This window comes from Balaenoptera musculus, chromosome 2, assembly GCF_009873245.2.
Source record: "Balaenoptera musculus isolate JJ_BM4_2016_0621 chromosome 2, mBalMus1.pri.v3, whole genome shotgun sequence".
NCBI lineage: Eukaryota > Metazoa > Chordata > Mammalia > Artiodactyla > Balaenopteridae > Balaenoptera > Balaenoptera musculus.
The window spans coordinates 11,482,414-11,508,088 of NC_045786.1; the positions used below are offsets into that span (position 1 = coordinate 11,482,414).

At 44.1% G+C, this 25,675-nt stretch overlaps 1 protein-coding gene across 4 annotated transcripts in view; it reads right to left on the reverse strand.

Annotated features, from left to right (window-relative positions):
• KIAA1217 (KIAA1217 ortholog) overlaps positions 1-25,675 on the reverse strand; it is a 325,759-nt gene that overhangs the window by 170,336 nt on the left and 129,748 nt on the right. The window lies entirely within an intron of this gene.

Genomic DNA, 25,675 nt, shown 5'->3' on the forward strand with positions numbered 1-25,675 from the left:
TTCAGAGACAGACAGATGTCACGTTGCCTGATGTGAATGAGTTTCAAAACTAATTGGTGAAATGAGTGAAGGACAACAAATAACACAAGATAATGTATAATTAAGTTTAAACCACGAACTGTGTGGTACGTCCATTTATCCTTTCAACAGACACCTACTGAGTGCCTACTATGTTCCAGGCACCTGCTAGGTACATGCTAGCACATGCTAGGTACTGGGAACAGGACGACAGACAAAAGAGACACGATCCTGCCCTCATGGTGCTTACAGTCGAGTCAGGGGACAGACACTGAAGACACTGACAGTGTGTAACCCAGGCTGGGGAGGGGGTGTATGTGGGTGGAAAGTTGGAAAAGCAAGTAAACTGTGACCTCAAGGATGAGGGAAGTTGGGAGGAGGGGGCAAGCCAGCGGGTGGGGTGAAAAGAAAAAGGCATTCCAGGTGGAAGGGACAGCATGTGCAAAGTCCCCGAGGCAGAAAGAAGTGGCAAGCACTGGAGACGTGGTGGGACTGGAGACCAGCAGAGCCCAGATCTCATGGAGCCTTGGCGTCAAGGGGAGAATTTTCAATGTGGCTCTAAGATACCAGAATGCCACTGAGGTATTTTGAGGCAGGGAGAAGGGGGAGGCGGCCAGGATCAGATACATTTTTCATAAGATCATTTGGGCTATTGTGTGGAGGCTGGAGATTATACGTGTAGAAGGTCAAAGAAAGGGAGTCAGTGAAACTGGGGGGCTTAGGCTGAATGAATGCATGATCTCAGCTTTCCTCCGTCCAAAGCCCGCCCCTGCTTTCATTATGATTCCAGGCACCTTCTGGAGGGCAAACTGATCTGAATTAATCAGCAGGTGAGTTTTCTCTTACTAAGATGCCCAAGGTGCTGATGGGCTGGTGGTGGGACACAGGCAGTCCCCAGGAGCCAGTTTTTTTTTGGGAGGGGGGGTGGTTTGCATTCCTTAATGTCCTCTAAGTCTTCCTAAGGATGCATTTTGAAGTTAAAAACACAAAAACACTTAACTGTCAAGGTAGGACCAGCTTTGTGGGTGTACAACCGACCCAGCATTTAAAAGTGTTTTGGGCTTGGTTTCATGCTCTGCTGTGGCTGTCTTGAAACCCTTAATAATTTTTTGGAACAAAGTACACTAAGAATTATATATAGCCGGTCCTGCCTCAAGGCTTCAGCTACAGAACTCTTTCAGGGATGCCCCAGGTGTGCCTGATGTTCTAGGGGAGCCCTTTGAGGATGTGATGATCAGTTCCTTTCCCTTTTCTTGCTAAAAGTACCAGGAGACCCCTCTTGGCAGGAGCACTTCTGTATTATCTAGACACCCACACCTGCTACACCTCTTAGGACATTTGCACAGAAGAAAACAGGAGTAAGGTCAGCACATAGCCCCCTGCACCCCCTTCATGGAGGCGGCCAGTCTCGGTGTTCCACAGGAAACTCTCAGCTCAGATGACATGCCCATTATCATGGCCAGAAAGGACACCCATGAACAGTTAACTTGTCTCTTTGCTTTGGGTTAATGTTTCCGTGCAAGGTCCCGAAGAGGTTTATTTTTCATAAAGTCTGCTTGTGTTACAAAGATTGGGATCTGGCTTTGGCACTCTTTAAGAGTATTACCAGACTTAAAAAAAAAACCCAACCCTAAATCACTGCCCAGCTCACCAAGAGTTATGTAAATTCATATGGTCTTCAGTGAAGTAGATAGCTGGTTACTACGCTCAGCAGAATATCAAGCTCAAATGTCCTCATCCCTGACTTAAAAAAAAAAAGAAAGAAAGAAAGAAAGAAAATACATTCAGTTTAGCAAAATAGCCAAGAAATAATATTACTTGAAGCAACATGGCTACAATGACAACCTCTGGTGTTTGGTCATCTTTGCAGCCCACGGAAGACGCAATGCATTTGATGAGTTGTCATTTTCCATTGCAAAAGGCAATAATCCTTGAAGAAAATCAAAATCAAATTTCTATTTCTTGTTCAGGGTCATCGTGGCTGGAGTATGTATAAAAATAAAGATATAAGGGCTCAATCTTCTTTTTTTTTTTTAAGCTTCCTAAACACAGCTATTCAGTTCCAAATATAAACTCCTGCTCTCGTTGTTATGTCATTCACGTTCTCATTGCAAACTATCACTGCATATTAGCAATCTTCTCACACCGTGCTCTCCCCTCAGATGCCAGCTCGAGGCTGAGACATCATTTAGGGCAGAGGAAAGACAATGAAAATTGCTGACACTGGTGTCAGATACCCTATGATTTGACGTATTAAAAAAAAAAGTCAAAAAGCATTTGAAACAGGGACTTGGTACTCAGCACGGTGTGAGGCTCGGGAGGTGCTCTATGTGCTGTATGTGGTTCTTGAGCTCATAACGCATTTAAGGTATCTTTTGGGGCCAAGGATAATATACGTGTAACAGTTGGACAGGAAGCGCTAAGAGGTGTGTCACTGTGACAGCGCAGGGCAGGACGGGGTTTGGGGGATAAGCGCTGACATTACAGGATGGGTCGGGAGAGGACGGAGAGCAGAGGTGAGGAGGTGCTAGGGCTGGTCTGAGCGAAGTCACCCACTGAGGGTCTCAGGTCTGTGTGCACTCGGGGGCACACGGGAGGAGGGAGTGGGACAGCTGGTGGCCTCTAAAGGAGTTGCCCCCCCTATGCCCACTCTGAGGTCCCTCTCTGCTCTCTCAAATGAGCTAACAGATGCACCATCCAGAAGCAGCTGAGTACCAAGTCGTCTTTTTGTACAGGCAACCCCCTCTCCAGGAACAGTGAATACGTGACAAAGTTCCCCTTTTGTTATTTGACTTGACACTTAGCCATCTTTGAAAGGGTTCTGGCCCTCCAACAATGCCCCCCTCTCTGCGGAATTCCTCCCTGCCCATATGGATAAGTTCCTGATGTCCAATGTCCCACATCCAGGGTAAATACACATTGTAGCATCCCTGGACCGTTCTGCTTTGCACCTATTGTCCCAGTGTAAGTATTAGTAGTAACTCCCTTCCACTCTCAAAGGTATCCTGGTTTGAGTGATGCAGTGTATGGTCACCCACTCCCAGCCCAGTCGCAGCTGACTGGACCAAACAGTAGCCCCCTGACCTGGCTGGACCAATCACATGCTCTTCCTGGAAATGGAGCCCTGGGACAAAGAAGTTCTTCAGTCTGTATCCACTGAGAGCTTAAAATGTGAGGTCATTTGAAGCTGTGGCTGACATGCACAGGGAATGCGAAACAGAGAGAGAAGAGTACAGAGAAAGGATGAAGCAGATCTGTACAGAAAAAGGGAGACAAGAGACCCCCATGACTCCAATGGGAGACCCTAAAAGATAGAACAGCTATCTGGGCCCCTAGGCATCCCAGCTCCTGAGTCCAGTACACGGTGAGGCCTTTCCGAATTATTCCTTCCAACTAATTCAATTCTTATACTTGAACCAGTTTGAGGTTGACTCTGTGTCTTCCAAGCAAACCATCACAAAGACCAATTCTAACAGCTCCCCTGCCTGGGCAGCTATGAGGCTCACAGGTTTATAACATTGGTAATAACTGTGGAGAAAGTTAAACTCTCTGGAGCATTTGTTCTCATTATTTTGTATTTCACAAATTAAACATTCTTTTAAAAATTATGGGGGAGGGCACAATACAGGGTTACTAAGATTTTATTTTACAAAGTAAGGGGCATCCAAAAATGCCCTCTCTCTTGAAATTTTCCCTCTGTATGGTACCATGTTGCCACGAGAAAGGAGATATATTTTAATACCAACAAAATGGGAGGCAGGATACTCACACAATTCAGATTTGGCTTAAGAAAAAAGTCTTTCTGTTGGGAGTTACTGTTCTCATTTTGGCTCAGGAGAAGCCTTTTCTTGGTCATGCGTCGTCTACAGCATGGTGTTTGGAGCCCCTGCCCTAAGCTTCTGAGTGGAGAGCTGCCCCTAACTGGGAAGATTCAGGAAGCAGAGAATGGTGGAAACGCTCTCTGAGCCACCTGGGCAGGACTCAAGGGCCTGGAAAGCTGGATTTCAGTGCTTCATGGACACCCATGACCACCTCCCTGTTTCCATCACAACCTTCTAGATGTTTCCCCTAAATCATCAGGTGATCCCAAACCTACCACCCAAACAGGAAGTCCTTTGGGGTCATGCAGGAAGGGGCAGTCTGTGTAACCAGGCCACCTGAACCCCACTGATCCTTTCTAGTCTTTACTTCTTCAAAAAGGGCTTTCTATCACCAAGGGATGCTGGGGTAAGAGGCTTCAGGCAGATCCCTCCTCTGGTTCATCCGTAACATGTGCAGACCGGTTCTCTAGGAAGACTGTCTTCCTAGTGAAGGGGTGTGGGGAGAGAGAAAGGAACTCACAAATTCAGTGCCTGCTGCACTGTGATTGATTGTGTGGTCATCTCATTTCACCCTCACTGCCACTGCATAATACTGGCTACACTGAGGAGACAAATCGTGGAAGCAACTTGCCCGAAAATTCTAGCTAGAGAAGGAACTGGGACCAAGTCTGCAGGATTCCAGAGCTGACAGGGGTAAAGTCATTTAACCAGGAGTCTGTCGGCCAGCTTGTACCAAAATTGGGCAACGTACAATCTCACTAAGTCATAGTTTCCTCTTCTGTAAGACCAGAGGTTGACTGGTTGGTAGTTAGTCCTTTCAGGACTAAAATTTCATCACTCTAAGATACACATCACAAAGAAGAAGAAAAATCATGTCACCCAGAAAACTTTAGTTTACTGAGATTCCTTCAAATGGTTTCCCCCAAATGATTTCCCCTACTGCATTTGCTCTACAGAAATATGTAGCTAGCTAGCACCAAGATCCAGGTTCCTGCATTTATCTCCTCAAGTGCATGCAACACAGTTGCAGAGCATTAATTTTTAAAAGGCTGCCATACATGCATAAGGTCATGAACAAACATTTGCTGAAGTGTTCACCATAAGCAGTATGCTCTGCTAGGAGATCAAATGTGTTCTTATTCTACGCAATGTTGTATTTGGGGACTAAAAGCAAAGAGAAAAGAAAATTAGAGCTGGAGGCATTGATGATGTTTCGTCATTCCCATTTTTCAGACCCTGTAAACTCTAATTTGAAATGCCAAGGTCCAGAAAATAAAGCCTGCAAATGTACCTTTATGTAAGACGCTAACTGTTGGCAACAGTGGGGTGTCTGATTAGCCAGGGCGTACGCGTCGCATCAGATTATGTTCTATTTTAAAAAGAAAACCCAAAGTTGCCTTACTGAAATTTTACTTCATTTTAATGAATGCCCAATTTCCATAGAGAGTTCGGAAATAGAATAAAGCTTCCCACATGCAAATGCAAATGTATTCAGAATGACTCATTATCTTAATACTCACTAATTGACATGGTTAATTTAATCATGACATTCAGACACTTTCACCCCATTTCTTGCACTTGGGAAGCTTTCAACTCAAAATCCAGTCAAAATTGTGACGTCAACTGAAGAGATTTTTCTAGGTGCTATGCACTCTTATGAAAGACAAAAGGAGCAAAATATTTGAAGTTCACAAACACTGGAAGATCCCCAGACTTTAGTTTTCTTTACCATCCCCGCTTTGCACTCCTCTAGCCTCAGGAGAACGGACAAATTGTGGCCATGGAAGGTTTAAGCTCTGAAATTTGCTCAGAGTGCTTTCTAGAACCACAGTGCAGTCCTTTTGCTCCCTTCTCTGGCCCTCCTTGTTTCCAGAGTCTAAGGCCTCTGCTGGGTTTGGGTCTGGGGATGCGAAGACCAAGAGCTCCCATTGGGGCTTCCATCCTTACATAAACCCATCCAGGTGGCCGCAGCACCGAGGACCTGCCATTCTCAGGTGCACCCGGGGACCCACACCCTGGGGTGCTTCGAAAGCAGCGGGACCGGGTCTCCCCACAGCTCTTTGGCAACTTCTCACAACTTCCGTGGCTGATGGCCAGAGTAACGAAACCTGAGCCAACATCTCCTCAGGGCCAGTCTTATCCTGATGGTCAATTGGGGAAAAGACCTAGGACATCCCGGTTCTAGAACATGACAGATTGATGTGAGAATCGGAATACAAGTGTAAGAGAGAACTGTACTTAGTTTTGTAACAACTGTGTAATTTTGGGGTGGCCCTGGTGCTAATGACTCAGAGGAGAAGAAATCAGCTTTTGTTTTTAATAGAAAACTTGGGTGCAAGCACAAAAGGGTCCTGCTGGTAACACACACACATGATACAGTGTTGAATGTGTATCTGGGTGCTTCATGGGAGTAGTTTGTGGACACATGCCAGGTTCACCGGTAACCAGGTATTTCTGGGCCTTATAACAAGAAGGACATATATGCATACACACCTCCCATTCTAATACCAACTTCCAACTGTGCATATCTGAGATTCTCATAAAGACGGACTTAGGTTTAGCTCTGCAAATCAGTATTTCCCTTCCCCAGCTTGGACAAAGGGGATACATTTTTCTCTAGGATTTATTTCGATGAATTATCCTTGATAAACTCAGTTTACACCCTGTTTCTTCAAGGGTAATATTTCAACCCCTTCCTCCCTCTTTCCACCAAAAGGGTACCCAGACATTTTTCATGATTTTCACCTGTGAAAACAGAAAAGATGTTTGGTCTGGACTAAAATCAGACGATTCAGCAGTTGAGCAAAGTACAGCTGTGTCTTTTGCTTCCCCATTTTTCCTTCACTGTGCCTATTAGTTCATTAACAGATCAGAAAGATGAAAAGGCCGTGAGGCTGAGGAGTCAGCTCCCCTCGCCTCCCCGGCCGGAGCCGGCCACAGGCATCCCTGCGGCGAGGCAGGCACTGCACAGAGCCGAGTGAGACAGGCAGGGTCCCTCTGCCAACGCGCTCTCACCATGCAAAGCCCCCTCCTGCAGATGCCAAGGAACGCATGACAAGGACACCTGTGTTCAGACAAGGATGCTTCCTCACTATTTCAAGAAGCATCACACGACACAGACACTCTCTTTCGAGGTATCTGTGCGTCAGACGACTCTTCTGAGATATTAACAACTTATCTTGTCCTCGTGGCCGTCAGCAACACACATGATGGAACATCTACCCACATCCCCAACTTTCTGGGGCAACTGCCAAGCCTTTGTGTTCCAAGGTCTTCCCAGGTGGAAGGGCTGTGATCAGTGTCTCAGTGCTATAGAGGCCGCCCCAAAGACTCCCTCCCTAGATTGGGCTCAGAGGGTAAAGGTGTCTGGAAGATGAGTCTGGGGTTGCCCACCCCCGACCCCCCCAGTGTGAGAGGAGAAAGGTTGCTAGCTGGGCAGGAAGAGGGGGGTGAGTGGCTTTGCAGGGCCAGGAAGAGGACGCTAGCTTTGTTGTTGGTGGTGGTGATGGGTGATGATGTTCTTCAAACTGTGGAGGCCTGGATTCCATTTACAAGGAGTGGCCCGGGTGGAGGGGGGTGTGTGGTGTGCTCAGAGCGGCTGAAGGGCGTGCCTTGGCTTAGCCTGGCAGACAGCCCCGCGAGCCCACCTGCAAACAGACCACCAGGAGGCCATCTGCTGAGTCCCAGGAGACCCAGAAACCTTACCCAGTTCTATCAGACTAGATGCGATCCCTAGGATTTCTTTATGACCCCGAGTGACGAGAACACATTTCTCAATAACTGCTGAAGCCAAGCCAGATTAATTTGATATACAAAAATGAAGAAGAGTGATACTTACTATAGTTGAGGGTCAGGGAACAAATCTGTACATATTACATCTTTAATAGAATAAATAAATCTAGAAACAACTGAGAAGGCTGGTTAACAAATCGCAATGGAGCCACACTATGGAATACTATGCAGTCATAATCAAGGTGTTTTAAAGAACTTTTTTTTCATAATCTAAGAAATGGAAGGAATACACCCAAATATTAGCCTTGGTTTCTTTTACACAGTAGTATTATGAGTAATATACTTTCTTCTTTATTTCTCCAAAATGAGGATAATATTGCTTTTGCAAATCAGAGATTTACTGGGTAAGCATGATATTTTTATAGAGTGGATCAGGGGAAGGGAAGACTTTCTCACAAAACATTTAGAATCCAGAAGGATTCTTGTCTATGGTGATCTGAAGATACCCATGCCCATCTGGGCTTCTCATGTGTTATTTCCTACAATTAGATTCCAGGTAAAAGGTTTGTCCTCATAGATGGCCCCTGAAATGAGGACACAAATTCATGGGGAAAACATGGGAACAAAGACGCATTTCCATTTTCATGCCATGCAAAATTTTGCAGGAATCCAAAATTGCATAGACTTCCACTTTCAAAAAAGAAATGATTAAGAAAGAAGAGCCCAAAGCCATCAATTCAATTTTTTTGGACATGCAGATCATGCACTTCACCTTTTAAGGAGACAGACTCTCCTATCCAGAGCTCCGACACTCTTACAGTAACTGCATTTTAAGGCTTTTACAATTTGACTCCAGGTAAATTTGGAACTTTAGCAATTTTCTACCATCTCTTGGATATTTTCTACTTTCCAATCCCTTCATAATATGTAGATGATGCGATTCTTTTTCTTTTTTCCTTTAAGAGGTTTAACTGTGCCTGGAGAAGAGGCCAAAGTGGGCTGACCCACAGATAAGGTGTAGCCTTTCCCACTTCCAGGATGTTTGGATGTCAACCTGCCAGCTGCCTGCCTGGTGGCCTACCTGGGATGTGACATAGACTCGCTTCTGATATAACACCTTGAATCGGCTGCTCTCTGACTTCCCTTCAAAGACAGAAAGAGATAAATCATATTTAAAGACGATGAGGCCTGGCTCGCCATCATCTCTCTTCAGCATCCTTCCATCAAGTTAGAAACTTACACCATCAGCAAGTTCCAAAACTGGATCTCATTAACTCAGCCCCTCACCCCTTTCAGACGCACGTTCCTGCAATTATTATTTAGTGTTGTGCTTCATCTTGAAGGAGTTGATGTAAAATAAAAGGCCAGATGAAGAAAGAATACTGCTGTTTTCCTGTTGATCCTGTCTGTTACGTTGATGGATGTCCCTTTTCTGAAGGCATGAGCAAACAATGTTTCTTTTATTATTTAAAACAAGGAAAATAATTCTGCCTTGTGAGGGAGTCATAAGTATTACTTTGTCCTATAATGAGAAGTATATCAAATATATATAAAATACAGCATATATCAGAAAAGTCGAAGCTAAATTTAATGTTCAAGCTAATCAGAGTTAGCCATATTCATAACTTTGTCTCCTCCTCTTATGAGGTTTTCCCTTTCGACTTTTAGTTTAGCCACCTGAAGGCACATGTCTCTTTATTGTGAGCTGCCTTAAGTCAATCAATCCAATACGTTTCTTTCTCTTTCCTTTTACTCGTGAACCAAGACGGTGTGCATTATAAACAAACAAACAGTTTCCGAGGCTTTGGCTCCTACCGTCCGCATTGGGAGGGGCTTGAGCAAGGTAGCAGGTGCCTTTGCAACTCAGAGTGCCTGGAATGCAGTTAAAAGGCTTCAGGATAATAGGTGTCCCCGTGAGGATGTGTTATTACAGAGATGAAAGGAAAGGGACCTGCTTGCAGGCTTTGAAATTTCAAGTAAAATACAACCAGCATCACACTTAGTACTAAATATGCACCTTAGAAGGCCTCCTTACAAAAGCCATTATTAAGCTCATCTCTGCAGCCCAGACTTCAGTTTGGAGAGGATGTGGGACCCCAGGCCCAGGGGTGATGCCCCTAGAGCTTAACTACATTGTTGTGAAACCAAAGAGGTTTCCCCGATAGCAGAGGCCCCCCTTCCTCAGCCTGTCCTGGGAGATTTGAAGATCTCCATCCTCACAGTGAAGAAGGAGCTGGCCTTCAGTATCAGCGGGGATACTGTGGTGCCTGAGGTCACCAAGCTTCAGTGCTTGAGGCCAGACCCTTTCCGGACATCCTGGGAGTAGAAGCTGCTGTTAGTTTTCAAACTCTCGTTTCTAAACACACACAGCCCATTACCACCACCAACTGCCCTCCCAATTCCCCCTGCATTGATTTTCAAATGAAAAAACACCTTGTGAAAATTCCCATGAGCTTTTCAGGCCAAAGGTTCTTTTTCCCTCTAGTTCTGCTATAAGAAAAAATACCAGAGTTTGGAGAGATGGAAGGAAAACAAGATTTAGAATGAGAGGACTTTAGTCTTTTTATCACGCTGCTCTTGCAGAACACAGACTCCAATCCTGCCATGCACTGGCAGTGCGATCCCCTAGGGAAGCTCTTTGAACTTTAGTTCTCACTTTTATAAAAAAAAAAATCTGAGTATCTGCTTGATATAACTGTGGTGAGGAGTCACTGAGGAAAAAACGCACAGGAATTTGTCAACAATAAATGATGGAAAGCATTCAGCTGCTCTTATGTAGTACATTCTCGTAAGGATGGTTCTACATGGCTTGGCTCCCTGCTGTGGTCAGGAGGTCCCACGGTTTGTGGGGTCCTGTGTGCGAGGAGAGGATACACCCGACCTCTTACTGCCACCACCTTGCCTGAAGTCGGTAAATGATTACTTCCAACTTCAAAATAGAGACTGTGACATCCTCAGAGGCTCTGGGAGTCACTCTTTATCAAAGAGAAGAAAGAACATCTTCCATTTCCCACCTGAACTTTCATCCCACTCCTTCTCCAAAAAACACCATTGTCACTGTAACTTGTGTTTAAAGCCTTAAAAAAGAAAGCTCTTGAAAAATTCACACATATCCCATTATTTGCTGATATGTCAAAAAATAAAAGTTAGCCTTGAGAATTTATCTCAGGCTTTAAAAGAACAGTGAGGGGGACCCCAAACTCTGCAGAAAACCCTACATCACGATGTCAAGTCTCTGTTCTGAAAGTAGAAAGGAGCAGATAATGGCAGCATGTAGAGTTGTGGGGAAGAGCTCACCATGCTTCCTTTTCTGCATTTCTATTTGGTGCACAATATGTGTGCAAAGAAATCATAAAGACAGCTCTATTTTGCATGAATTATACAGATGTGAAAACAAGTAAGAACTCGTGGAAAAAATTAAAGGTAAACACCTCATCAGAACTGAGCTGGTGTGGAGTAGGACCATGGGTCTCTGTAGTATATGTCCCCCCACTTTTCCTACTATGTCTGTTCGTTTGGGCAGGAACTTTCTAATTTGAGCTTGTGACCTTAGAAAAGATCAAAGAGACTGATGATTAAGAAAAGGAAGGTGAAGAGGTCACTGAAGACTGACCGAATGGCCAGGAAGTCACAGATGCACTAAAGCCAGACCGCTGGATGCTTCCTAAGCACAGTGTGCTTTGGGCCTCACAGTAAAGACCAAATGGTTCTCATCTGGGCAAGCTCCGGAGTCAATAAAGAAACAGGCCACGTTTGGGGGACAAAAAGGATACGGGTGGCCGTGTGCCAATGGGTCAGTTGGTACAGGTATCCAATGCCAAGCCAGGTGTCCAAGTACTGGAAACTCTCCACTCCCTTCCAGGTGGAACATTCTAAACCGACCTATTATGAAATAGGGGCCATTGAGGACTATGGGGAAATAAATAATATATTGAAACTGACTCTGGGGCCTTACTGCTTGGAGTCCCAACTCTAACTTACCTGTTATGTGGCCCTGGGCAAGGTATTGAACTTCCCTGTGCCTCAGTTTCTTCATTTATAAAATGGGGACCATCGGATGCCTACCCCATGGGGCTGGTGTGAGAGGTTAATGCTTGTAAAGCACTTAGAGCAGTGCTTGGTGCCTAGTAAATTTTATATAAATATGTCTGTTCCTATCATTTTTATTATTAAGATGTATGCCAGTGAAATGGTCTGGACCCCATAATGGATGTTTCGGAGCCAAGCGAAGGAAGAGTCCCAGAGCTCTGAGGCTGTTAGAAGGACAGGTTTCTGTTCCACTTCCAGAAACTTTCTGCCTTGAGCAAGCTGCTGCGGCCAGAGCCCCACTTTTCAGAGGATTGTGCAGAGATCTCTGAATTGCTGTTGCGTTACTGCTGATCACACAACTCAAACTGTGGAAAAGTTAATGACAGATTTCGAAGCAAGCATGCAATTAGTGTTCATTTTTAATATTCACTCTCATGATTAAAAAAAAAAATGCACAAGTTTAGGAATGCTGCAAGCATTTGGCTCTGAGAGGTTTAAACCCAGGCTCCGGGTAGACGGGGACAGGGAGAGGCTGACACTCATTAGAATGCCACACGCTGCTGAGCGAAAAGGCATGCGGCGAGGTAGGACTCAATGCAGAGAAGAAAAGGTGAAGTACTAACTCGCTGAGATGATTCAATTTTCATCAAGTACCTTTGAATGTCAAGTTCTGCCTGAAGAGAGATCAGCATGTGCTGCAAAGCCTGTGTATCAGGAGAAAAAGAGAGAAAAAAAAAATAGAAAAGAAAAAGGGTGAAAACAGGAACAGAAAAAGAAGAGTTGACCCAAAGGAATCATCTATTTGTTCATGATGAGAATGCAGCACCGTGAAGCCCTCTCCCCAGACAAAGAAAGACAGAAAGGTGGCAGTTCCATCCTTAGGATTTAGAGAGATATGGTGAAAGCCAGCCCTGACTGGCAGTGAGTTGTCCCCGACATATCTTACAGCGGGGCCCTTCTAAGTTCACCTGGTCATTTGAGAATATGTCACACTGCCTTGTTGTCCTTGAGGGTGTCTCAAGGTTGCAGGCGGGTGACCAGAGCCAGAATGAAATACCTTCCTCAGTCAGAATGCAGTCTGGTGGTGAGCCCCAGCCTGCCATCTTGATTGGCACTGGCCACTGGGCCACTGGCCACTGGGCTGCTCTATGAAGACAAGAGTGCAGGACTTTTTGTGCCTGGGCTGTGCCACACCAGATGACAAGACTTCTTCACGAGAAGATCCAAGGTGAATACTTACAGGAACAGCAGATCAGAATTATAGTTCAGGGAACAAATTCTGACATCTGAACCTGGCTGACCCTGGAGGATGTCTTCCATTTACTATGCTTACTGTACCAGTATTCAAACATTTCAATTCTTATTGATCCACTGACTAACTTTCGGACAACTTAATTTTTTTAAAAAACCATGAAGGAAAGATGGTTTTGTGTTTTAAAACATGAAAATTTCATAATCCTCATGCAAGAAGAATGACTTACTCTTGCATCCAAAATCAGCCATGAGAATGAAAGGCAGGGTCTCAAAGAGATATCTCTACCACCACGTTCATGGTGGCATTATTTACAATAGCCAAATGGTGGAATCAATCCAAATGTCCATCAACAGATGAATGGATAAACAAAATGTAGTCTATACATATTGAAAGACATTCAGCCTTAAAAAGGAATTCTGTCACATGCTACAACATTGATTAACCTTTAGAACATAATACAAAATGAAACAAGCCAGTCACAAAAAGACAAATACTGTATGAGTTCACTTACGTGAGGTATGTACAGCAGTCAATTCATAGAGATAGAAAGTAGGATGGTGGTCACCAGGGGCTGGGGAAGGGGGATTGGGGAATAGTTGTTTAATGCATGCAGAGTTTCAATTTAGTAAAATGAAAAGAGTTCTGGAGGTTGGCGGTACAACGACGTGAACGTACTTAACGCTACTGAACTGTACACTTAAAAATGGTTAAGGTGCTAAATTGTAAGTCATGTATATTTTTCCACAATTCAAAAGAAAAAGGCAAAAAAGAGAAAAAAATCAGCCAATGAGGTGTCACGATTTGGCAGCTCACTTCATAAGTTACTGCATATGCATACAGATATATCCATATGGATAACCAGCACACACAGAGCCCCTAAATACCATCATAACTGAATTATACAATATCCATGATTCATACCACCATGATAGACTTAGATATAGATATGTACTATGCATGTATGTCCTTTATTTCTGAATAATTCTGTATTATTTAGAACCTAGTCTCACACATATCAGACACAAATCTCCACAAGAAAAAGAACACTTGAATTCAGAGAGCTATCTCCAAAAGCCAGAAGACAGGTCTCCAGACAAGAACAGTACTAAAATATTCTACCCAGAATGCACCTGGGGGTTAAAAAAAAAAAAGGAAAAGACTTTGAAGAGACTTTTAAGAGAATAGGGGAGTGACACCATTAGAAGAACTATTAGCTAGACTGACCTCATAAAGGTTCTTTTTGAGGTGAATATATTCTCCTTTGAAAGGTGAGGGTTGCTGTAGGACCTCTGATTCTCCTGTTCCCAAGTTTATAGGTTTCATCAACTATGAAAGAAATACCCCAGTGTAGACCACAAATAATAACACCCTGTAGGTGCATGATAAATAGAAGTGCAAGATGCAAACAGGAGGATAGATTTGAAGAGCTGTTGTGGACAGACAAGGGGGAAAGAGGTACAGAAAATCACAGAGTTTCCATCTCAAGGAGATGGGGAATAAAATGGGCTGAGGGCAGAGGACCTGGGGGGACACAGCCCTGCACACAGGCGACAGAGAACAGAAGGGGCTGGAGGAGACCAGCGCCCCAACCGTGAGGCTGCCAGGAGGGGCAGAGACCCCCAACCTCTCTCTGCAAGGCGACTCTCAGCAGAGAAACCTGCAACAAGCTTAGAAAAGCTGGACAAGAGGGGACAAAGAAAGTCACTACAGCAGCTCCTTTAGGTGAGAATCACCTGAAATCCAAGGAAGAAAGGGCAAGAGAATCACATAAATGGTCTAACGCTCCATGCTTGGAGCAAACCCAACCGTGGCTGCGTCTTTCTTGCCTTCGTTGACTAAGGTCCAGGAAATGCAAAAGCTAGAGGAGTGGGCTTCCCTGGTGGCGCAGTGGTTGAGAATCCGCCTGCCAATGCAGGGGACACGGGTTCGAGCCCTGGTCTGGGAGGATCCCACATGCCGCGGAGCGACTAGGCCCGTGAGCCACAACTACTGAGCCTGCGCGTCTGGAGCCTGTGCTCCACAACAAGAGAGGTCATGACAGTGAGAGGCCCGCGCACCGCGATGAAGAGTGGCACCTGCTTGCCGCAACTAGAGAAAGCCCTCGCACAGAAACGAAGACCCAACACAGCCAAAAAAAGAATAAATAAATAAATAAATAAAAAGCTGGAGGAGTGTCCCTGTGTCAGAGCAGGAAGGACCCAGGGATGCTGGGGGGGGGGGGTCCATCTCAGAAGATGCAATGGCTCCTACAGAGAAAGGGGTCTAGAACTTGAGGTCACAGGAACATTAATCTCTACACTGATATAAATTTTCTCAGGATTACAAAATGAAACTCACAGGAAACTTTTTCACTTCTTGCCAGGCTCCATCTGCGTGGAAAATATTTTGAGCCCTACAGGTTTTGAGCCCGACAGTAAGAAAGCAGAGAAAGAAAAGTGGATTTTATTAGGCCACTCACATACTCCCGTTAAATCAATGCGTAGAACTTATAAGCCTGATTTATGGATTTGACTATAAACTAGAAAATTGTTCTTAAAGAAAAAAAAAAAAGACTGGGTGGGAAAGGAGTCAAGTGTCTGCAAGTCACTTCAGAGAATTATAATGATAGTCAAGTACTTTATCAATATAGTGAGGTTACATCAAGATTAAGGGAAATGTAACTGGAAAAAAACCGACAGCTTACCACCACAAGGAAACAGCTGGAGCGGCAAAAATAGTAACGCTGTAAAAATTAAACAGAAGGACACTTTAATTACCTCAAAGACTCCTAATAAATCCAATGGCTATCCGAAGAGGAAAATGGCAGAGAAACTACAGATGTTGCTCTTATACTGAATGGTACTTGGAATGTCTTTGAAAGGCTAAGTGTAGCTGGAAGGAAAACAGGTTCAACAGTTTTTTTTTTTTCCTTAAGAATAAAAACAATGCTGATGAGCCCAAGAAGAGCTGACCAGGAATAGCAAATATTGGGCAAATGCCTAACGCCCAGATGTGGCAGAGAGAACCAAAGATGAACAATAAACACAGTATCTGTAACACTGATGGGGGATATTTATTTTCTTTGTTTTGCTGTGTCTGAGTTTTCTATAATAAAGAGTTATATAACAATAGAAAAATCAAAGAGTATGGATAAAGGTGGCAAAAGTGAAATGTAAGTCTCTAGTGAGCAACAATGAGAGAAGAAGAACTGCAAAAAGGTTGGAGATTGCCAAATTCTTTGAACTCACAAAAAAGTTCTGGTTTCATTCAGAAATTGGAGATTTTTCTGATACCACTTTCCCTTTAGTCAACTTTTGACTACTTGGGAGTGGTTGAACCAGTCTGAAGACTAACTGTGGTTAAAGAAAATGCATTCAGGAACAAAATGAAAAGATCTAGTGAAAACATGTCTATATTAGGAGTTCCCTAGAGTTTGTAATTACACAGTAATCACTAAGTTGTCCACCATATCTTCTCACATGAAGATCTAATTGCCAGAGCCTCAACTTAGATTTTTATTCATGTTTCTAAATTTATGGAAGCACATTTCCTCTTCCTCCTCTCTTACTGTCTTTATTTTACAAATAGAAAATTATCACTCTTAGTTTCCACTTAGTTCAAGATTCGAGGGATGCAAAGCGCTATTTTTAATCACCTTTCTGAAAGCCTGCTACTGTCTTCCTGCTTTTGAAGTCACGTGACAGCGATTTATTTTCCTTAAGCCTGACCTTCCTTATCTGTAAGTGGGGACATTAATAGTATTTAAGTCGCATGGTTGTTGTGAGGATTAACTGAGACTGAGGCATGTAAAACACGATGCACAATTCTTGGCACAGACTAAGAAGGCAAATGCTAGGAATTTGAAACTTAAAAAAAAAAAAATTGCGTTGTCAAAAAGATGCCTTACTTTTAACAAATAACCAGGCAATAAATGTCAAATGTCTTAAAATTTTGTACACCGTTTTGGTTCAGCCATTCTATTTCGAGCAATTAATCATAAGGAAATCTACAATAACCTACAAGAAAACTCCACATGGTGTTGTGTCTGTATATTTTAAGGTGTGCACACAATGGAACCAACCAAATCAAGCAACACTAAGAATGATGAAGTAGCTGACTCTGTAACAACACAGAATGAAGTTCACACATATAATCATGTTCGAAAAATGGCACGTTTGGTTTTCTTTTGAGTCTATATGCCTGAAAAAAAAAAAAGATACATAACAAAACGTTAATCCATGAGGGTTGTGAGAGGGTAAATGATTCTTTTACTCTTTATCTGTTCTTTCTAACATTTCTAGAATTTACAAGTATTACTTTTGTAATAAAAAATACGAAATTATTTTTAAAAGTCACCTGGGATTTGGCATCAAATTATTTGCGCTTGCTTTTCTGATTCGCTTCTACCTCCAAAAAACTTAGCATTGAATATGAGTTGAATAGCTACGGATGAATTTAAAACAAAAGGAGAAAAAATGTTTTATTCTTTTGAGAGCCTTAAAAATGAGGAGAGCAATAAGATTATATCCAAAGGCATTGCCTCTGTATCACTTGTAATCTCGCCATTTTGTTTCTCATGTTGATTAGTATCAGTTGCACCACAAGGGGGCGCCTTGAACTTAGCAAGTACGATAATACAGTCGCCAGCATGATGGAAGGAAGCAGCTGACGTCCCAAGCTTAGGAGGAAACAAGTCGCACTCCACACTAACTGCTTTTCGTCAGTCTTCACCCTCTTCAGTATACCTCACAGAGTCCCCTGTACAAACTCACTTTGGAGGTACGTAACCAGTCTTCGAAAGAAACCACAATGGGCTGACCGTTTGTGTAGCTGCTACCAATGACAGAAGGGAAAGAGAGTTGATTTAACATTAGTAGCCACTGTGGCACAAAACTAAAGAGCCCAACAAAAGCAAATGTTGGGGAAACAGTCTTAGAAATAATTCTATCCTAAAGACACAGAGTTCTATCAGCTTGGAGACCAAGCAATTTCAGGTTATTTGGGGTTAAAAAGAAAAAAAAAAGTTACTCAACTGAGAAACCCAAGTGTAATATAATTCTTCTTCTAAAAATGTTTAAAATATTAGAGACGGAATCAAATTAGGTGGACGTGTGAGGCTTTCTAAGTCATGCTAAGATTTATAATTGATATAAGAATGCAGTTGACCCTTGAACAACTTGGGGAGTTAGAGGCATTACACCTCCCACCCCCTGCATAGCTGAAAATCCATGTACAACTTTTGACTCCCCAGAACTTAACTACTAATAGCCTACTGTTGACAAGAAGCCTTACTGTTAACATAAACAGTTGATTAACACATATTGTGCATGTCATATGTATATCTACATATATTTTATGCATTCATGACATACCTCTTTCTTAATTTGGGGGGATATTTCTAGGCTATGCGGTTCATTTGCAAGTTTTTTTTCAAACTGTTGCAAATCTCAAAAAAATTTTCCAATATATTTATTGAAAAAAATCCACGTATAAGTGGACCCACGCAGCTCAAACCCAATGCTGTTCCTGGGTCAACCGTAAGCTTAAAATGTAGGATGACGTCTGAGGATTCTGAAGGATAAACACACAAATAAAAAAGGCTGCAACATGTCACAGAAAGAGTTCAGGGTAGAAATCTTAAGAATTTCTAATTAACTAAGAATTTTTTTTTTTTTTTTTTAACTAAGAATCTTAAGAAATCTTAAGAATTTCTAATTAACTAAAAATCCGAAGTAATTCTGTAGTGAATTTAGGACAGTGGTTGGGAAAACAACTTTTCTTTTCTTTTGGAAAGAAAACTGGGCTTGAGCCTCCGTTTCAGCACTTAATATCTGTGAGACTTTGGGCCATGTACCTTGGAAATGCTACCTTCCTTGGTCATGTTGTAGCTTCCTCATCCATAAGATAATAGAAATATTAATAATAAGACTTAAATTACAGTTTGTTGTATGAAATAAGATAACTTATGAAAAACGCTAACCCCAGTGCCTAGCATACAATAAGGCAGCACCTGACTTAATAAGAGCCTGATAAATAATAGGATTGCCATGGCTCTTACCCAGTATGGGGCCAAGGAAAGTGTCTTAACCCCTCTTTGCGCGTGTTCTCATGAGTCAAATGGTGGGAACGAGTCTGCTTTAAAGAAAAACAAAACCCAAATAAACTTAGTATACTTATGCATACAGTGGAGTGCTGGTCTTCAAAGTAGTGGGTTTGCAGGGTCACACAATTTTTTCTATGACCTTGCCATTGTCTGCAAAAACAGATTGTGAAGGAAGCAAGCAAACCTGCCACATGCAGGGCAGACATTCAGCCAGTTCTCCCTGGAGCTGCACCACCATGTTTTTTTTAACATCTTTATTGGAGTCTAATTGCTTTACAATGGTGTGTTAGTTTCTGCTTTATAACAAAGTGAATCAGCTACCACCCTGGTTTACGGTCACTGCTCCCATAGGACAGCCTGTGCCACAGCGACTCTCAATTGTCCTAAGACTAACCCTGGTCGCACATCTTCCGTTTGGTGTCTCAATCTCCACCCTTCCCACCTCCTAGAGCAGGAGCCTTAAGTGACGCAATATATCTATGAGGAATTTGAAAGAGTCGAGTCTCATGGAAATGAAAGGTGTCCGTAGGATAACAAACGCTTCGGGGAGCTATTTATAACACTGACTGGTGTCTCATGAACAGATCTCCGAGTCCCTTCCCGATCCTCCACGTTCCCACATAACAAAGAGGGAAACGGAAGTCAGCTGGCTTGGAAATATGCCTGCCAGGTGGAGAGCGTTTGGGAAGAGCTAACCCGGGTCATCTCCACAAGGGTGACAGGTGTTCCCCCCACCGGGGACAGCCTATGGCCACCAGCATGACCGGCTCCTTGAGAACCCTGCTGACTTTTCCTCCGCAGCATTAATGCCACCGGATACACTAGATATTTTACTTCCTTGGTGGTTTCTTGTCTGTCTCCCCGGCGCCCCCCTGCCCCACACACGAGTGTAACCACCAGGAAGGCAGGGTGTCTCCAGGGCTCAGACTTCCCTTCTAGAATGAATGGATGGAAGGCTGGAGGAGAGGAGGTGGTGGTCTCTGGGTGCCTGGGCTTCCTGCAGCCTCTTGACTTGAGGGCTTCCCCCTGGACCCAATGACCTCGCTGGGTGTGAGGAGTTCAGATATGTGCCCGAGGGGCCGTGCCTACAGCCGGCAGGTGGGCGAGCTCGGGCGCACTCACGCCAGCCTCTCCAGCCACCGCTGCTTCATTCATGCCCCATCAGGGCGTTCATGCCCCATCAGAGCCTGCCAGCCCGTCACCCCGACTCCCCCGTGCTCTGTGCTCCTCGGCTGCTCTCACACCTTCTCGAAAGGAGGAAAATCTCCATCTGATACGGAAGTTCTGTTGGGCAGGGTTTCTCTTCCATTTTCACCAAAACCCTCTTGCCCTGGAACACGAAACTCAAGTTAATCAAAAATACTCCAAACCCCTCAAGAAGAGAAAGGCCTTCCAAACCGGAAGTTTCCATTTCTCCCTCATTATACAAAGGCTTTGCAATCCATTCCACCCTTGCTTTAATAGGGGCCAGTCCGGGAAAGTGCAACAGATGCAGCAGCTTTGTGCTTTGTGCCGGAAAGGCAGGCGCCAGTTAGCCCTTGCCTCAGCCGTGATCTGACTGGACCGTGCCTTGGGAGTAGCCTTCTCGGGCTCGAGACCTGACAAAAGGTAAGAATTTTCGGGGCTGGGGGGAGGGATAAATCAGAAGCTTGGGATGAACATACACACACTACTCTATATAAGGTAGATAACCAACGAGGACCTGCCGTCTAGCACAGGGAACTCTACTCAATACTCTGTGATAACCTATATGAGAAAAGAATCGAAAAAAGAATGAATATATGTGTATGTGTAACTGAATCACTTTGCTGTACACCTGAAACTAACACAACATTGTAAATCAACTCTACTCCAAGAAAAATTTAAAAATTAAAAAAAATTTTAAAACCTTTTCCTTAAAAAACTAAAAATAGAATTACCATATGACCCAGCAATCCCACTACTGGGCATATACCCAGAGAAAACCGTAATTCAAAAAGACACATGCACCCCAATGTTCATTGCAGCACTATTTACAATAGCCAGGACATGGAAGCAACCTAAATGCCCATCGACAGACGAATGGATAAAGAAGATGTGGTACATATATACGATGGACTATTACTCAGCCATAAAAAGGAACGAAATTGAGTCATTTGTTGAGACGTGGATGGATCTAGAGACTGTCATACAGACTGAAGTAAGTCAGAAAGAGAAAAACAAATATCGTATATTAACGCATGCATGTGGAACCTAGAAAAATGGTACAGATGAACCGGGTTGCAGGGCAGAAGTTGAGACACAGATGTAGAGAACAAACGTATGGACACCAAGGGGGGAAAACTGCGGTGGGGTGGGGATGGTGGTGTGCTGAATTGGGCGATTGGGATTGACATGTATTCAGTGATGTGTATAAAATTGATGACTGATTAAAAAAAAAATTTAAAACCTTATAGAAATTTTTTAAAAAAAGAATTTTCATAGGGCGGAGAGGTAAGAGAATTTAATTTTAATAGGGAGGGGAGGTGGGGTATGAAATGGGGTCATTTACTGAGGCCAGTTGGGAAGGCAATTCTAATTCCCCTTTTTCTCCCACAGAAAACAGGCACAGAGTCTGGAACCTCTCAGATCCCCAAACCTGCGTCAGAAGTGTGCTGATTCACACCTTCCCAGGCGCTGGCGTCCACACCACTCTGAGACTCTTGTCTTCCTTGACCTATAGTGAGCAGAGGCTGGCCTTTCCACACACATCTACTCTGGAAGATTCCAGGATGGCTGGCAGAACTATCAAGGGGGGTCCTGTACCCTGTGTGAGGCGGGGGTATGACTCAGTGGTCCAGAAAGCGCTGGGCCGAGAGTAGGAGATGCCCACGCAACGTAAGGTAGCATCAGCCTGGTCCTCAACTGCCTTACGTGTAAAGCACAGAGTCAACCTCTACGGCAGACCTTAGCTCTAGACGCAACTGCCCCTCAGCACCCCTGTCACACCAGAGAGCCCCTCACAAGTCATTCCCAAGGAAGGCTTATTAGCATGTTGGGCCAGAGCTGCAAGCGCTCCATCTCCAAAGCTCCACACGCAGGGGGGAAGAACCTGAAGTCAGAAGGTCCTGGGTTCAAGACCAAGGTTCTGCCCTCATTAACTCTTTTACTTTGAAGGAGTGATTTAACCCGACATTAGGTTTTGTATGGGGCCCATTAAACCAACCGAGTCTCCCTTTCCACATCTGCAAAACGGCACCAGCCGTCCTGCAGACCTCACAAGGTCACCAAGAAGCACGAATGAGGTAAAGCAGACAAAAGCACTGCTAACTGTAAGGCTCTAAAAATAATAAAGCAGCGGTGTTATTGTTAAGGAGAAGGAGCTTGAGGCATGCTCCCAGAAAAGAGCTGCTAAAATGTTTTGCTGCTCAAGGACAAGGTTTGGCTATGCCTATGCCCATCGCAGCTGGCTCTGCAGCAGGGACACAAGACCTTCAACGCGCAGCTTCAATTCACGAGCAGATGAAAATCCAGGCGGCGGAGGTCAGCACCCCCATCCCCAGCTGGGGGCCTGGGCCGCGACGTGAGACTTGCTGTCCTGAGGTCCCGAGACCCATCTTCCCGTGGAGCTGCAATGCTTCCCGACCCCAACCTAACTCCTGGTTGGATCTCCCGTTCTCTGCTGCCACGGGTGTGTGGAGCCCTGTGGATGGGGCTTGGCCAACCTTCCTGACCCAGCCCACACTACTGAGAGCTCAGGGCTGGCCTCCGACCTCATTTCCCAGCTTCTGGCCTATTATTCTCCAGAAACAGCCCAAATACATTATAGGGGCTGAAAATTATTGTGAAAACAAATAAGCTTTACTGGGAGAAAAATCCCTTCTTATACAAATACTCTTCTTGACAGTTCCATTTCACTGCTAAGAGCAAACAAATAAGAGAGTGATGCCATTTCTTAAATTCAGAAGTGGATTACTGTTACTTAAATAGACAAGGAACACAGGCTATGATCAATAGCTAGTGTGTGTGATCAAACCTCATCATTATAGTAAATACAACATGATCGAGGCCATAATTACAAATTAGTATTTTTAACATTGCAATTAAGGTAAATAATCCTTGGAGAAACAAAAACACCACCACCACCACCAACAAAAAAACCCCCAGCTGTAGCTCTCTAGTATGATTTTGAGATTACAGGAGTAGAGTTCATACATTCTTCTAGGTGGGTGAATACTACTGGCTCTCATTTTTAATATCCAGTCAAATTTTTGCTCATAAAATAATCTTTTGAAACAGAAGGTTGGATCCTAGCAGTTCTTCTTGAAGAAGTTTAATACGCGCCCCTCTAATTACAATGAATTAAAATAGAATGTGTGCACATAACAATTCAACTCTAAACAGACCTTCCTAATTGCTTGGAAATAGCAGAAGTAAAAAGTTGAAAACAGGCTCTAAGTACACAAACAGCCTCTAGCCTTACACTGAAAAACTGACAGACTGTGCTCAGAGGAGAGAAAAGAGCCCTTTAGCAAAAGTAAAAGTTGTAGAGCTCCTATTCATCATGGTAAATATGGAATTTTGTGAGCTGGGCTGCAACCACAGTTCACAATCAGCAGGACACTGGGTGGTGCCATTAAAAAGCTTTCAAAAAAATCATTTAAGAAGATTACCAACTACCCTTCTAGAACTAGGGCACAAAAACCTTAATGCAGAACTCCTTTGACACTCCTCCCATCCAAACTTCACAGAAATATGTTGAAAATATATGTTGGAACAAACCCGATGAGGAATAATATGTTGAAAGGGAAAGAAAAACAGAAATTGTGACTTACAAACAAAATACAGAGCTACTGTAAAGGTGGTTTTCACCATCAATAAGCTCCAAATGGGTCACAGGCATTTCCATCTGGACCATCCGCTTGGGTTGCCCCACCTCCTGTCCTTGAGAACACTGGGCAGGTGCAATGCTCGAATGTTAACAGCACGGGGTGAAGTGGCCTTCTCTTCCCTCCTCTGAAGGAGGTCCGGTTTGGCAGCTCTGAGGTGCAGTAAAGGGGATGGGGGAACTGCAGTCAGGGAGCAAAGAGGAAACCACACCATGGAGATGAGTACTCTTCACTGGTCTGAATACATCCTGCGTGCAAATGTCTCTCCTCTTCTGCCAGGAAGACCCACGAGGCTGCCATGGGTCTGAGGCTGCCGTGGGTCTTAGGCTGCTGTGTAGGCACATGTGGTCATTCTAGGGCTCACGGGGAGGCCTCAACATCATTTTCACCCTCCAGCACTCCCTGGAGAATCCCAAGAAATTGGCCAGCCACCATTCTCCCCTCCCGCAAATCCCGGCCAAGTCACACTCCGTCCATGGGTTCGCACCCCCAGGCAGGAGGGTTTAGGATAAAGTTGAGAAGGTCACTCACAGTTTTCAGACTATTTGCTCCACGGTATTTCAATTCTTAGCCAAAGATGTCTGGCATGGAATCCCCCTCTTTTTGACCCACTGGCCTCTCTCATAATTTACCAAGTATCACGATGGCCTTCTACTTCCTTCACAAAGTTAATAAATCCCACTTGCAAAGCATCAACTAAAGCACAGTGGCAGTTCCTTTGCCTCTGGGTACAGCTACTCACTCTTTCAAGGCAAGACTGCAGAGCAAGAATAACCTTGACTCTCCATTTATTTCGATTGACACTCACCTTCTCAACATAGCTGATTCTGAAATGTGACTGAAGAGCTTTAAAATCCAGAGCAGAGAACAGAGTTTAAGCAGATAAAGCATTTGATTCGTTGGCAATTAAAAAAAAAAAAAAGATTTTAAGGGAATGGTGGGGCTCTGGCCACCATAATCTACAACAGGCAGATCAGCGCCCATTTATAAGAAGCGTAAAGCATAGTTTTTAAGTTTTACTTAAAATATACACCACACCTTGCAATTAATTGCATGTAGTGCAGAACTATTATGTGGCCCATGATTGCTCCATGTGGAACACTGGAAAGAAGGTAGAATTTCTATGGACTCAATCACTCTTTAAAGATTATCTTGGGACTTCCCTGGTGGCGCAGCGGTTAAGAATCCGCCTGCCAATGCTGGGAACACGGGTTTGAGCCCTGGTCGGGGAAAATCCCACATGCCGCAGAGCAACTAAGCCCGTGAGCTACAACTACTGAGCCCGTGTGCCACAACTACTGAAGCCCATGCTCCACAACAAGAGAAGCCACAGCAATGAGAAGCCTGTGCACCACAATGAAGAGTAGCCCCTGCTTGCCGCAACTGGAGAAAGCCTACGCGCAGCAACGAAGACCCAACGCAGCCAAAAATAAATAAATAAATAAGTAAATTTATTTAAAAAAAAAAAGATTATCTTGGTGAGCCACCCTCCTCCCCATTCATCATGCAGATCTTTGATGAAAAGATTTATGATGAAGTGGAATCCAGTGTTTAGCTCTGTTGCAGATTTGTCTGCTCACTTCTTTCCTACGCCAGCGTTGGCTCAGAGGGGGAAGGCAGGCTTCCATTGGGCATACAGAGCTGTCATGCTGATGGGAGGCTCATTCCTGGCACAGAGCTGCATTACACCCCCAGGCAGGACAACACAGCTCTTCCCCATTGTACCACCATCCACCAGTGTATATGGACCCTTGTCCTGTTCACCAACCACAAGGGTAGGATCTGCCCTATGAGCAGGCAGGATAGTAGCTTGTGGATGGGTTGCGAGAGGAAGAGGGTGATTTCGTGGGCACTAAGGAACCATCATCTTGTTCCAGGAATGCCCCACCAA